This window comes from Salvelinus alpinus, chromosome 15, assembly GCF_045679555.1.
Source record: "Salvelinus alpinus chromosome 15, SLU_Salpinus.1, whole genome shotgun sequence".
NCBI lineage: Eukaryota > Metazoa > Chordata > Actinopteri > Salmoniformes > Salmonidae > Salvelinus > Salvelinus alpinus.
Window position 1 is genome coordinate 25,469,605 of NC_092100.1, and position 11,895 is coordinate 25,481,499.

The 11,895-nt window shown below is 42.8% G+C and overlaps 1 pseudogene; it reads left to right on the forward strand.

Annotated features, from left to right (window-relative positions):
* The first annotated feature begins 3,509 nt into the window (after positions 1–3,509).
* LOC139539787 (noelin-like) lies at positions 3,510–4,437 on the forward strand (annotated as a pseudogene).
* The last annotated feature ends 7,458 nt before the right edge of the window (positions 4,438–11,895 follow it).

Genomic DNA, 11,895 nt, shown 5'->3' on the forward strand with positions numbered 1-11,895 from the left:
GCTGCAGTTCTACTCTTTGTCCACACTGCCTGTCTACTGTTTTATGTTTCCTATCTCATCTAATACATTTTTTAAACTTCCACAGGTTTATGCTCATTGTTACTAAAGCAAACCTCAAATGTTCTTATTGTTACGTGCCATGTATTACTTATTTCTAAAGGATTGAAAGTGTTTTTTGTTGATGTAGATGTTTTTATTTGGGTGTATGTAGATAGAATAGCATGCTTTTCTCTGCATACTGTGCATGTGTACACAAAGGGTAATGGTGATGACCAGCACATCCCTGGCCTCAAACAGGATGACTTGTATTCATGCCAGGTGAACAGTATCTAGGCCCAGGATCTCCAACAGGACCCAAGCAATTCTGAAAGTACATGCAATTTTTGCATGTGTTCCATTGCAAACTGTCATAAACATAAAGCTCTCGGCTACTAGTGCAAGCCTCTCTACACTGGCTTCCTGTGAAGGCAAGGGCTTATTTCAAGGTTTTACTGCTAACCTACAAAGCATTACATGGGCTTGCTCCTACCTATTTTTCCGATTTCGTCCTGCCGTATATACCTACACGTACGCTACGGTCACAAGACGCAGGAATCCTTACTGTCCCTAGAATTTCTTAGCAAACAGCTGGAGGCAGGGCTTTCTCCTATAGAGCCCCATTTTTATGGAATGGTCTGCCAATCCATGTGAGAGACGCAGACTCGGTCTCAACCTTTAAGTCTTTATTGAAGACTCATCTCTTCAGTAGGTCCTGTGATTGAGTGTAGTCTTGCCCAGGAGTGTGAAGGTGAAAGGAAAGGCACTGGAGCAACGAACCGTCCTTGCTGTCTCTGCCTGGCCGATTCCCCTCTCTCCACTGGGATTCTCTGCCTCTAACCCTATTACAGGGGCTGAGTCACTGGCTTACTGGTGCTCTTCCATGCCGTCCCTAGGAGGGGTGCGTCACTTGAGTGGGTTGAGTCAACCCCCCTTGGGTTGTGCCGTGGGGAAGATCTTCGTGGGCTATACTCGGCCTTGTCTCAGGATGGTAAGTTGGTGGTTGAAGATATCCCTGTAGTGGTGTGGGGGCTGTGCTTTGGCAAAGTGGGTGGGGTTATATCCTGCCTGTTTGGCCCTGTCCGGGGGTATCGTCGGACAGGGCCACAGTGTCTCCCGACCCCTCCTGTCTCAGCCTCCAGTATTTATGCTGCAATAGTTTATGTGTCGGGGGGCTAGGGTCAGTCTGTTATATCTGGAGTATTTCTCCTGTCTTATCCGGTGTCCTGTGTGAATTTAAGTATGCTCTCTCTAACTCTCGCTCTCTTGTTTCTCTTTCTCTCTTTCTTTCTTTCTCTCTCTCGGAGGACCTGAGCCCTAGAACCATGCCTCAGGACTACCTGGCCATGTTGCTGCTCCAGTTTAACTGTTCTGCCTGCGGCTATGGAACACTGACCTGTTCATCAGACGTGCTACCTGTCCCAGACCTGCTGTTTTCAACTCTCTAGAGATAGCAGGAGTGGTAGAGATACTCTGAATGATCGGCTATGAAAAGCCAACTGACATTTACTTCTGAGGTGCTGACCTGTTGCACCCTCGACAACCACTGTGATTATTATTATTTGACCCTGCTGGTCATCTATGAACATTTGAACATCTTGGCCATGTTCTGTTATAATCTCCACCTGGCACAGCCAGAAGAGGACTGGCCACCCCTCATAGCCTGGTTCCTCTCTAGGTTTCTTCCTAGGTTCTGGCCTTTCTGGGGAGTTTTTCCTAGCCACCGTGCTTCTACACCTGCATTGCTTGCTGTTTTGGGGTTTTAGGCTGTCACGTTGTGACATCAGCTAATGTAAGAAGGCTTTATAAATAAATTTGATTGATTGATACTATCCAATCAAAGCCACTGATCCCACTCTGCAGCAGTAGGCCTAACAGATACATTGCTAGACCAATTCCTCTCTTTCTAAATGTTAAACTAAAGGGGAATTACACAAAAAAAATCTAAAACATTATTATTATTTCTTACCTCAAAATTGGTATTCTGATGTGATTTAAGCATTGACATGGACTATTTATCTATTAATAATCGTAATATTGAGAGTAAAAAACTCAATTTAAAAAAGAAATAGGACAGGAAAAATAAAACACAGAAAACAGAATTCTAGAAAATACAAATTATAATTTTATGGGGCCCCTTATAGTTGTTCATGAACCATTGTTTTGATATGCATATTAACAGAAAACACATATCTTGTACACCAAGGACCCGGGGAAGAGTTGCTGGGTCGAAGAATGTGCATATTTGAAATATTTTTTTTAAGTAGCTTGCGACGTGTATTTCTTTTTTTTTTTTAAGTAGCTCTCATGCTAGAAAAGGTCCCCTGGTCTAGGCGTTCCCTGGCCTGAAGTTCGAGGGGGTTATGCAGTTGGTGCAGGACTGTGGAGTATTCCTGCAAAAACATGTAACGGTGGGTTAGGTGTGTCACAGTGGGCTAGGTGTTTTACAGTGGTGTCACGTTCTGACCTTTATTTCCTTTGTTTTGTCTTTATTTAGTATGGTCAGGGCGTGAGTTGGGGTGGGCAGTCTATGTGTGTTTTTCTATGTTGGGGTTTTGTGTTCGGCCTGGTATGATTCTCAATCAGAGGCAGCTGTCAATCGTTGTCCCTGATTGAGAATCATACTTAGGTAGCCTGGGTTTCACTTTTGGTTTGTGGGTGTTTGTTTCCGTGTCAGTGTTTGTCGCCACACGGTACTGTTTCGTTTGATCATCGTTTATTGTTTTTGTTCCTGTGTTCAGTTTTTTGGATTTATATTAAAGACATGAACACTTACCACGCTGCGCTTTGGTCCTCCTCTCTTCCACATTACGACGATCGTTACAAGTGGGCTATGATTATGTTCTGACATGGTTTCCTGTTCCATAAACAACATAACCATGGACATATGATCAAAATCAAAACGATGTTTTGCGGTAATCAGTGTGCATTTTAAGTTGATTGATATTTTTATTTCTCAACTGATTGTTAGGTGATGCTTTCCAGCGAGAGGCTTCCTCAGATCCAGGCCACTACTGAGAACATGACTGCTAGCCAGGAGCCGTACCAGTACCTTAACGACCAGGGTCTGTACACCTCCCTGCACCTGCGTCAGCTAGCCAATGAACTGAGGGAGCTGGAGGCTTCATACACCAAGACATGCCAAGTGATCAGACTCAAAAATGGACCAAAGAGGTACATACAGTATAGTTCACTTTATTACATGTCATCTTGGCCGATCTTTTTTTGTACGATTTTATTTGATCTTTTATAAACAATACAAAACATTCACATCATACAAACATCAACTACATCACACCTGCCCAGGCCCACTAGACCACACCCCCATCTCCAGCTCCCGCATCACTCTCCGCATCACTCTCCGCCACATAGCCTCAAACTGCACCATTTTGTTTTTCTCTCCGTCGCCCAGCACTTTACATTTTTACACAATAAAGCATTTGACCTTTCTATTGCATTAACAACGGAGGATTGGTTGTTTTCCAGTTTTTTAAGTATACATTTTTTAAAGATCTTGGCCCAATCTAACACATAACAACATAATTACAACATGTAATACAATCTAGCCGAAGCGGTTATCAATGCATCTCAGATGGGTAAGAAATGAGAGCTTGCAAAGGCCTTTCTCTGGGTACTCTAATGTGTCATGTGCTAATAATGTCTCTTCACTGTGTGTCTCCCAGATCGATACGGTGCGTAAGGAGGTAGATACTGTAGGATGCATTTGTCAAACACCTTTAACATGAAGATGGTGAAAGAAAAGTGCAGCTTTCTGAAGAATGGCATGGAGTCCTGTAGGACAATCCCAGATCAGTTCATAAATGAGTGTAAATGTGTGTTTTTGAGAGACAGCTCAGATACCTTAGGCCAGCATTTCTCAAACTCGGTCCACACCCCGAAGACCAGGAGGGCAGTGAGGACTTCTACTGTATTCAGCCCCTTGTGAACGGCCACAGACTGGGGAACATCGTTCGCCGTTACAGCCCCTATGACAACTTCATGACCTCCAAGAACCACGAGGATGTGTCCGTGGCACCGTCCCACAGCCTTGCTAATGCCATCTAGGGCTCCGGCACCGTGGTATGGTGAGGCAGTGTTCTATAACTGCTGCGACTCCGCTGAGCTGGCCCGCTATGACCTACAGACCAAGGTCACAAGTCGTCTGAAGATACCTGACGTCGGCTACAACAACTAGTTCCCCTACTGCTACTACAACTGTAAAGACTGGACCGACATCGACTTTGCTGCTGATGAGACTGGGTTATCTACAGCACCGGGGTAACCATGGTGCTGAGCCCGCTAGACAGTTCCTAATATATTGTACACTCAGTGTAGAAACAGTGTGTACTGTGTGAGAATTCCTAATTTTGCTGTTTTTCTGCTTATCTTTATAATGTTGACTTCTTCCTAAAGAAATTAAATCACAGCGATGTTAAATAAGGGTTGGCTAGAATTAGATTTGAAATGTCTTGAAGTGCTATAAACATGATAAACACACTGAAATGGGCTCTAAATTATTTCATTCAGTCAGGCATTCACTTTTATTTCCTCAAAGCTACTGAGGTAGACATACAGTGCAGCACAATAGTCTGAATGAAATATGGTTAAATTACACACAGGCGCGCACACACACACACACACACATACGTACACACAAGCGCCCTGTGTAGCCTTGAAGTATCCATAATAGCACTCTTGTTTCCTGCAAAAAAATATTTAAACAAATAATTTTTAAAAGCCACTAGATATGAGCCCTTTGTCCAAAATAGAAAGTAATATTTCAATACTCTTGTTCTGTAAATATTGTACCAGAATCTTCTTAGGCTTGACTCCATTTTCATCTTCCATCTCATACGTCTCTGCATCCAATGACAGGTCTAAAGGACTGGGAGGTGAGCTGATAGGTTCACAGGGAGATTCTGGGTCATTCTGGTCGGAATCATCGAAAAACAGAACACCCTTATAGCAAAGTAATACTGTTTAATGTCACATTCAAACATAGTTATACAGTAATGTATAAAAACTGCTTCTCAGTAACCGATATCAGTAAGCTAGTATGGTCAGCAGAGGGTGCTGGGAGAACTAATAACAGGGAACAAAAGAACACACATTAGAACATGTATTCAAAGCTATAAACACTGACCTGAGTCGCAAATCACCTGCCTCTCTAGGAGCTGTCGTGTCTTCCTTAGTTTATACTCCAAGAACTGCTGTTCTATACACATAAACAGAACACATGAATGAATACCTTAGAATTCTATACAGTATTGTGGATAAGTCTGATCACAACTACCGTAAATAGGGCCTGACATTGACAGACACACACTACTGTGGCCAAGAAACCAATGTGAAACAGACCTACTCTGTGCCGTCACTCTCTATCCTTGTCCAACTCATTGTTTAGGGTTTCCACTTCTCTCCTCTGTAGCTCCAACTGAATGTGTTAACACAAATGTATTGAATGTACAGTTATCTAGCAGGGCTTTATATTCCATAAAATATCCTCTTATGGCTGGTTAGTCTCACCTGTTCTCTAAGGGTCTTGACCTCTCTGACCAGCCTTGTCACACACACTGCCTGCTGCTGGTAGGCTGCCAGGGCCTTGGTGCTCCTGACAGAGATAAAGACACAACAATTAGCATCTGACTGGGCACAACCCTGACAAGCATGGCACATCGTAATGTGTGGTCTTATGTTATGATGCCACTTTCTCAGTGTACGTAGAGAAACATTTTTCTTTTTTATTTTACTTTTATTTTACGAGGCAGGTCAATTAAGAACAAAGTACGGCCTGGCACGAGGCAAAAAAAAGCCAGTAATAATACTGAGACATTTCTGTGTAACCTATGTGTTACTTTACATACTCTCTGCTCTAATAAACAATGTTAACCAGGGGTGGTCTGTATGAGCACAGCGGGAGAGCACCATGCTGTGTGCTCAACTCACGCCATCTCCACCTCCAGCTCCAGCAGCATCAAGGAAAACCCTGGGCTACGGCTCTCTGACTCTGAAGAACAAGAGGAGAGAGGACATGTTACGGCTTCATTGATATGGCCTGTACTGAGCTCCCTGTGTGGTTCATGTGAGGTGGCTCACCGGTGATGGAGGGAGGGAGGTAACTCACCGGTGGTGGAGGGAGGTAGGTAACTCATTAGCGTGGTGTTGGTCCATTCATCCCTCACTTCTCTGATGAAAGACAGAAAGAGGTAGATGTAAACAACACCTGCAACACCATGGACTGGTGGTGGTGATGTGTTTCAGTACCGGAACTTGTCGTTGAGCAGGGCATCGTCAGTGAGTCCACAGCATGAGAAGAAGTCCACCGCGTCTGTGTCAGCGTGAGCGAGGAACGCATCGTAGGCCCCACACACAGACTGGGTCTTTAGTAGCTGACCACCACAGAGGGACACAGAGAACAGAGGTAAGCTTTTGAAATACTGCACCATCATCGCAAACAGATGCTGATGGTAGAACTGGGATTGACATTTACAACCATGTGAAATATTGCAGTGTGAAAAGCTGTAAGCCCTCTCATGGCCAGCAGGGGAGCTCTAACCACACACAGAGACAGAGCAGATCAAAGATGCTGAGGGACTGTGGCAGCAGCCAGTGCGCTGCCCTGATTTGGCTGACACACCCTAGCTCCTGACATAATAACAGACTGCTGGTCCATAGTTAAAGAAAATGTGCATTCTGTATAGTTAACTCTCTATGGTTACAGTAAACTGACCTTTCATTATGTATCACTTTTAGTTAGTAATATTATTTTTAACTGGATTTGCCTACTATTCTTTCATCTTGCTCCTTCCTATTTTTCAAACCATAGCCCAACATTACAGAGATAATTTATTCTAATTTCAGGTTCTCACTAAAGCAGGGTTTACATAGCTACTGGGAAATGATATATCCCACTGAGCTGAGAAACACATGCCCCAGCCCCACCCTACCTCTATGATGTGGCGACCCACTCCACAGTTCCGATAGCGCTTCCTGGTAGCCATTAGAGATAACTGTAGCCCCTTCTCTCCTGTTGACCTGAAAGGTAAAGGAGGTCAGTCGTTTTTAGTTTTTCAGTTCGTGTTATTTGTTGCTTTCACTCAATGTTGTCTTCCTGACTCATGTCCCTATTTCTGCCAATAGCCATTACTATAGCAGTAATGCACATGATGACCACTACTATCATCCCCATTACCAGTAATGGTCTTATTCTCTGTATCGTATGCATTAGTGATGACCCCCACCAGTTATGGTCATTAGCTAGCTAGCATCTATGCCTGAGTTGATCACTCTCTTTATGGCCATTAATGTCTCGGTTAATACTGATTGTTATGTCCATAAGTAACCACTGGGGTAATACCAGGTTAAAAGCTTAATACGTCCACATTGGATTAATATTCCTGTTTCTATTTTAGGAGCACACGCAATGGACTGGTGAGGAGCTAAAGCAGCAGAGCTGAACCACTCCTAAGCTGCAAACTCTCTTTTTCTCTCTGTCCTCAGCATTCACTTTACTGGACAAACTGTGAACGTGTGGAGGCTGGGATCAGAATGGCAGAGGGGGGAGGTGGGGTGAGCCTGGCTGCCATGTTGAAGCCATTGGCACGGAGATAAGATGGGAGGGTGGGGGGCAGCAGTGGAAAGGGAAGCAGTATGCCACTGCTGCTGCTCTTTCATTGGGAGGTAATTACACACTACCTCCCTCACAGCGCAGCATTCAGTTCAGACATCCTCTGAAAATAGACACAGGCGAGCTGAGAGAGGGTGTGGGAGGGATGCAGGCCACAAAGGGTGGGACCCAGACCTGATTTACAGAAGGGGACTTATAATAACAAGGCCTCTTTCATTTTGAAGATATAAATAAAAAAACGATTTAAAAAACCTGGAGGGAATCCACTCAGTCCAAGAGGAGAGGATGGATGGAAATGTGAATGCCTGCTAGCTAGACACTGTACCCAGTCTGTTCCCTATCCTAACTGGGTAATTGTGTTTAAGGCCATTTCCCGTATGGCCTTGAGGCTAAAACATTCAGTTTATTATGTCCTGCCTGAGTCATAAAAATGTGGGTTCAAATAGAATGTTAAAAAAATTGTTTATATAGTACCCTGATGTAAATGCCTTTTTTTAATATGTAAAAACAGAGACAGGTTCTCTGGAATTGCTACGATGTTGACATAAGACTGAAAAAGGAGAAATAACAGAATTGGGGAGAGAAATGTAGATGAAGACACACAAGGAAATTATGTTTCTTTGACAAAACCTCAGCAAAAAGTTTAGTATCTCTAAGTTTGAGGTGTAACCTGTCCAAAAACCCTATCACTTCATAGTTGATCATTTTCCTCCATTACATTTTGACTGTAATCATTTTCATTTTAGCCCAGTACTGTATGTCCCTTTGTATCTGATATATTGCACCTGCCTTCATTTCATACTGCTACTCACAATGTCTTTCATTTGTACGCTACAGCCCCTACAATGAGTGACTCAGCTCCCACGGCTGTGGGCAAGATCTGTTGGTCGTCTCCTGGAGCCTTTCTCTGTGCCCTCCTCTCCCGTGCCCTGGCAAGGAACTCCTCCAGCCCCGTACAGAAGGTCTCCCACGCAGACGCAGACCTGCAGGGATGGAACACTGCACAGTTTAGACTCACAGAGATGGGCTGACTCTGCCAAATAATCCTTCTACCATAAGAGGAATAATGGTATAGCTAGGTAATGAGATGCTTATAAGACACTCTTAGAAGCTAGGCCTAAGAGAACTGACACAATGAAGACAACTGACACTATGAAACTATTATACACGCTAATGAGACACACCGAGGCACACAAGAGAGTAAACAAAACTATAAGGCTTTTCACTACAAAACACAACCCGATGTGAAGCCATGTCTCTTACATGTCTGCGGACTGATAATTAATCAGCAAAATAGTGTCTACACACACTGCATTGAATGTCAGGGTTCTATACTATAATGCTTTCATGCTCTGGGAGCTCTGAGCAGTAGTACTTCAGCTCTCTGGGACATCACCTTTTACTCAATGGTATTTCAGTGCTCAGAAATAGAGTAACTTCATAATGATCGGTATGGGTTTGTTTCTGCCTATGATAATGCCGTACTGCAGGCAAGAACTGGGCAGTGGGTGTTTTTATATGGGCTCTCCCTTCCAGGAAATGTCATCTCCAAATCATCAGTGCTGATGGTAGTGGCACAGAGTTTCTAAACCCAGAGGCGCAACATCGCAAGACTTCCGGGAAAGCTTGCGGAAACAGACCATACAGACCAAGCCGGGGTTTGGAGTTTGAGAAGTCAATGAGAGAATTCATTAGTTGTTAATTTTCTTGAAATCTAAAGGCACAACCTAGATCTGAGCCAATGTCTTAAGTAGTTGAACATGTTATTACTCCTACCTCGTGAAAGTGACAAACTGACACATTTTCATTTTCGTCAAAAACAACTTTATATTGAAGGAGTTCCTTTGATTTGACAGCCTGCAAATGCGCAGTTTGGTGCGAGATGACCATTAGACCCGATGACGTGTTTCTATGCAGGAGCTTAGCTAGCCAACGTCGCCATGACATCGCCTACAAGTGTGATCGGGGATTTCTATTGGAGAAGCAGTTTTAGCCAATCTTCATACTATACTGTCTTTGGTAGTAGGGTCTGGTCTGCTCTACTGCAGGGGTGGGCTAAGTTCTAGGCGGACAAGTGAGAGCACTTGGCTGACAGCAGTGTCCTCACAGCCCTGTAATCTCATTATCTTTAATAGAGTAGCTCTTGTTAGCCAGGTCTAGCCTTGGGTTTACTTTGACCTAATTTGTCATTCATGTCAATTAGAATCACATCAAAAGGCAGTGACACAACCTTACAGCTACCAACACACTCACACATGCACTCTCACACACACATACATACACTAGCGTTCAAATGTTTGGAGTCACTTAGAAATGTCCTTGTTTTTGAAAGAAAAGCAAATTTTTTGTCCATTAAAATAACATAAAATTGATCCGAAATACAATGTAGACAATGTTAATGTTGTAAATGACTATTGTAGCTGGAAACGGCAGATTTTTTATGGAATATCTACATAGGCGTACAGAGGCCCATTATCAGCAACCATCGCTAATGTATTCCAATGGCACGTTGTGTTAGCTAATTCAAGTTTATAATTTTAAAATACTAATTGATCATTAGAAAACCCTTTTGCAATTATGTTAGCACAGCTGAAAACTTTTGTCCCTGATTTAAGAAGCAATAAAACTGGCCTTCTTTAGACTAGTTGAGTATCTGGAGCATCAGCATTTGTGGGTTCGATTACAGGCTCAAAATGGCCAGAAACAAAGCACTTTCTTTCTTAGGCAGAGTTGCAAAGAAAAAGCCATATCTCAGACTGGCCCATAAAAAGAAAAGATTAAGATGGGCCAAAGAACAGACACTGGACAAAGTGTCCTAGAAGGCCAGCATCCCGGAGTCACCTCTTCACTGTTGACGTTGAGTCTGGTGTTTTGCGGGTACTATTTAATGACGCTGCCAGTTGAGGACTTGTGAGGCATCTGTTTCTCAAACTAGACACTAATGTACTTGTCCTCTTGCTCAGTTGTGCACCGGGGCCTCCATCTCCTCTTTCTATTCTCGTTAGAGACAGTTTGCGCTGTTCTGTGAAGGGAGTAGTACACAGCGTTGTATGAGATCTTTTTTGAGCCTGTAATCGAACCCACAAATGCTGATGCTCAAGATACACAACTAGTCTAAAGAAGGCCAGTTCTATTGCTTCTTCAATCAGGACAACAGTTTTCAGCTGTGCTAACATAATTGCAAAAGGGTTTTCTAATGATCAATTTGCCTTTTAAAATGATAAACTTGGATTAGCATACACAACGTGCCATTGGAACACAGGAGCGATGTTTGCTGGTAATGGGCCTCTGTACGCCTATGTAGATATTCCATTAAAAAAATAAGCCGTTTCCAGCTACAATAGTCATTTACTACATTAACAATGTCTACACTGTATTTCTGATCAATTTAATGTTATTTTAATGGAAAAAAATAGCTTTTCTTTCAAAAACAAGGACATTTCTAAGCGACCCCAAACTTTTGAACGGTAGTGTATATGCGCACAGGGACACATACATGCACAGCATATTGACACGCGAGCTGACAACTCACAGTCCTAAGAACACACTGAGACCATTCTACAACTTACGTAATATACTCTAACAGTACGATGCTACCCACCGGGCACAGACATCAGTTCAATGTCTAATTTTGATTTACATTTGATTGAGTTGTCAACTAATGTGAATTCAAAGTGAAATCAACCCCAAAAATTATACAAATTCCAGAAATTCCTTTAGGTTGATGACTTTTTGCAAATCCAACTCGTTTTTCACGTTGATTCAACCATATAATATAGATTTTTTGTTTCATTGACGTGGAAACAATGTTAATTCAACCAGTTTGTGCTCAGTGGGTAACATCTAAACACATTTAAATTACTATCTTTAAGCAAAAAGGGTATGTCTGCCATGCCCTGCTATTCCAGAGCAGGGGTCCCCTTCTGTTTGTAAGTGTCTTTCAGACCATCCCCATCAAGGCACCATCCCATTCTCTTAGCTGTAGGGTTCCCCTGAGGATCCACCTTTATACAGTATTCATCTATCTGTGGGACTGATCAACTAATTGAGTTGTTTGGAAATGGATGCCACAGAGCATTATTTATTAATAGACTTGGTGGTCACTTCAACCCTGTATTGAGACCAATAAATATAATTGCTATGGTACTCACTGCAGAAATGCATTTGTAAATGACTGCATTTTGAGTAAATCCTTTACTTAATTAATTAATTAATTTGTTAATTTACCCTTT